The sequence below is a fragment of the Monopterus albus genome, unplaced genomic scaffold (assembly GCF_001952655.1).
Source record: "Monopterus albus unplaced genomic scaffold, M_albus_1.0 scaffold2.1, whole genome shotgun sequence".
Classification (NCBI taxonomy): domain Eukaryota; kingdom Metazoa; phylum Chordata; class Actinopteri; order Synbranchiformes; family Synbranchidae; genus Monopterus; species Monopterus albus.
The window spans coordinates 6,909,602-6,913,927 of NW_018127882.1; positions in this window are offsets into that span (position 1 = coordinate 6,909,602).

The window sequence follows — 4,326 nt, forward strand, 5'->3', positions numbered from 1 at the left end:
ATTACAATAATCTATTTCCTGCGGACGATAAAAGGGGTCATTCATCTTATTGCTCTCTGGAGAGAGAAATTATCTGCACTTTTCTTTACTTTAAAGGTGAAAGAAACTAGTTTGGACAAACCTCTAATGCACTATCCGAATGTAATACACACATTTATAGTGGAGTAAAGTAATGACCCATTCCGTCAGTAGCTAATAATAATAATAATAATAATAATAAAGTGAATTGATTAAATAAGCCAATATTAATATCAACCCATGTTCAGGCCTCAGGTAGTGGTGAAATGCCTCCCATCATGTAGACTTTTCATTCAGTGTAATTAGAGCTGTTGTATGCCACATTAGAGACTTTGGTGACAAATGACTTAATGAGCTCCACACAGGAGTCCTAATTATTCTGCAATTACAAATGTAATTATAGGTTGCTCAAATAGTTTGCTTGCTAGTTGGCTAGCAGTGTGAGGGAACAGAGACAGAGTGAGTATCACATCTAACCACCAGCTAATCTGTCACACATGGAAGGGTAGGCAGGCCTCCTGTCACAGCCCCGGTATTTACAGTGAATTCTGTGTTTTTCTGTCAATATGGGGTGCTGTGTGTACATTAATGAGGAAAAAATGAACTTAAATGATTTTAGCATATGGCTGCAATATAACAAAGAGTGAAAAATTTAAGGGGGTCTGAATACTTTCCGTACCCACTGTATATTTGTGAGCTGAACTGCACTGAGTTAGGCCTGTAATCCATCAATTTAAACACAACCTGGATTTAAAAAGAACAAAATACCTACCCCAAAACAACAACAACAAAAAAACAAGCCCAACTACACTCAGTGAATCTACTGCTATCCAGATCTGTGGAGCGGGAACTGATAAGTCATGATCAAGAAACCAGCAGCAGAGGTGCTATGACAGTCAGTGACTGTCAGCCAATCAAATGACTGATAATGGATTTTATTTTTGATGAAAATAATTATGTAATTAAAGTTAAAGATACAGTTCTGGGTCTGTTATTTACATTTAGTCAGTTTTATTGTCTTTAAAGCAGTTGCTAATGTCTAAAGGAATTCACCCAAGCAAATATTAGCAGACCATTCATCAATTCTTTTCATTTGCATTATTTCTCTATGCTTGCCTGTAGGCAATTTCCACATTTTGCGTGTTCAGCGAACTGCTGTGCATTGACTAGAACTCATGCTACCCTTTAATATATTGGAATTTGATGAATATAAACAGCTTGCACCATGTTGACATTTACCTTGCTCACCAATGGTGGCGATGAACCAGAGCAACACCAGCCTCCTCAACTGTGATATTTCTGCTTAAGGTGACATCAAAGTTTCCAGACTGTTAAAGGAAAACATGTCAAAGGCTGTAATTAGACAAGGATGCTGATCAGACTGAAAGCACCAGTCTTCCATGTGGAAGTACTGGTATGAATGTTTGTTATGGCTGTGTTCTTTGTTTTTCGTGATGCTTGTATTTTTAATGGATTTTTAAATCTTCTAACAAAGATATTGATGAGTTGGTACCGCAGATGGCTGCCTTGGTTCTGTTCCGGAAACAAATTCCTTGTGTGTGTAACATACTTGGCCAAATAAAGGTGATTATTATCCATTAAACACAAAGTCAGTACCTGTTTTTGATCTTTTTTCATTAGGACATTTTCTAGTTTTAGGTTGGACATTCACACAGATTTGGTCCAGACTAGCCAAGGTCAGGGGAATGTTGTACTGTTTGTTTCTGTATTGATTCTGGAGAGATCATAATTCTTATTTTCAGCAGTAGAACCAGACTAGGATCAGGTGCACAACAGTGACCTTGGAGCTGATATCGTTTCAGTGCCTTGCATAAGGGTATTGCCAGACAGAGACACAGTGTCACAGTGCCCAATGGTACTCATGATACCACCATACATGGTGGCCAGTATAAACCTTAATGCTTTATTTCCCTCATGATATTATGAGAACAGTCCTGGCTCACAGGAAATGAGCAGCAACATAAGTGAGCATATTGTTCATAGTTTCAGGATGAGTGCATGAGTTTCAGGATGTGCTCACAGGCAGCGCTGGGACACATTCACTACCAGTCCTATGTTGTTGAAATGTGGCGCACACACTAGGAATGACAGATGACAGTTAGGAGGGTAATGTCCCACTAACCCGACTCTAAGCACCGGATGACCTGACAGCTCGGCTGCCTTACTCTCCCTTTAACTGCTCCAAAGCCCAGCCCTTTTTTAAACTGGTGTCCAAATCACGCTACAGAGTTTAGATGCACTGTGAGCAGTCCAACGCAATGCCTGTACATGATATTCCTCTCAAAAAAGATTCATGAACCAGATTACAAATTTAGAGGCAGTAAACTTAAAAATCTGAAAATAACCATTCAACATTTTGCAAAATAAACATTTGATTTCTTGCTGAAAATTTGATTAAAAGATTAATATCATTCACTTGTTTGTAATGGTAAATATGCCACAGCCAGCAGTCAGTTTACAGTATTTTAGCAAAGCTATTTCCCCCTGTTTTTAGTCTTTATGCTAAATTAAGTTAACCATATAATGGCTCTATAGCCATGTATTTAGCTGTTCACATGAGAGCAGTATTGATCTTCTCATCTAGCTCTCAGCAAGAAAAAGAGAAATGCATTTCCCAAAACCCATAACTGTTCTTTTAAGACTGTAATCTTTTGGATTCCAAAAATCATTGTGGGCTAAGTTCAACCTAATTTGAATGATCATGCTTTTATATTCTTTAATTACATCTTCTGCAAGTGAGAAGCAGCACAAATGAATCTCAACCAACAGATTTGGGATCAAACTTTTAATTAGACTTATATTCACATAAATAACAGCTCATATATATATTTTGTATATTATACAACTTTATATAATATATATTTCCCCTTGTGATTTACATTCCTCTCTGGCTAAAATGATCTGTTATATCTACAGAAACAAAGTTGCATCAAAGCAACACTGCTCTTTTTGTGCTGTTTATCAAGGTTCAAATGCCAGAAGGAGAGGAACATATTTCTCTTGAGTAGTAAAAAAAAAAGATTTCCCAAACAGAAAAGCAAAGAGGAGAATCTATTGCATTGTCTCTATGGTATTACACTGCACTACAAGGAGTGGGTAGCTATTGAAAATCATTCACCATATATATTTTACTGTACTGACTTGTGACACAAAGAAAGAAAGACAACTGCAACCGATCTGATATGCATGGCAATGAACATTTTGTGTGTGTTCTTGTCATACTTTTTTTAATGGAGAAAAGAGAAAATATGCTTGAGATAAGAAACCCTATCATGAAGATAAGGAAAAAGTTTAGAACCTGCAATAAGGTTAGATAATCATGCAGTACACTTGTGCAGATGAGTTGAACTTGTCGCTCCAGATCACAAATCAACACAACTGACATTATTTGACAAAATGGGCGGCTAACATTCACTAAGATACCTAGGAGATAGAAATAAACCCCCTCTCATACTGGAGTGCCCACTGTGTTATCTTTGTCCAGTGGATTATCTCTGTTGCCAGTAGCACCCAGGCAATCAATAACGCAATCAAATAATCATGACATATGCATCACACAGCTGCCCTAAATGAACACTGCAGGTTGAAAGGTACACTGGGAGGCCATGATATTCATCATAAAGGTTACTAGTAAATTATCAAAATCAGTGTTTGTAGGGTATGTCAAGCAGCTCATAGCCTGTCAAGACAGATGTTACATGACGTTCAACATTAACATGCCTGGTGATGTGTAACGAGAGTGAAAACGACCACAAAGTGACACGTTTTTCATGTCAAACCTATCAAGACAGCATGTAAATCATAAGCTTTTTTCAACATTAACCTCAAATGTCACCTTATCAAAACTGCTCCCTATTCTTCCTGCTACACAACCTCTTAATTCTGCATAAGCTATAAAACATATTTGATTGTCTGAATTAGTGCTGATACCTGAATATCAAACCATAGAAACTGTCACTCACACTATTATTACAAATCAAAATAAAAAGCAAACAATGAATCTTCTGTAGTGTTATTTAAATAGTGATGGGTGACATAAAGAGGTCAAGTCTGTTGTAAGCGAACGCTCAGGCGACTCAGTATCTGAAGAAACAAAATTTGGTGAACTCGAAAAAGCTACTTAAATTACCCAGTGAACTGCTGTGGGATCCTAAAACGTATCATGCATTTATCAACAAGGCCAACCTAAGTGAAACATGACGATCGTTGGTGTATGTGTGTGTACAGTACGTGCATGTGTGTGTTAACATGTCACAGAGGAAAACACAATCATGCCATGACATTGCG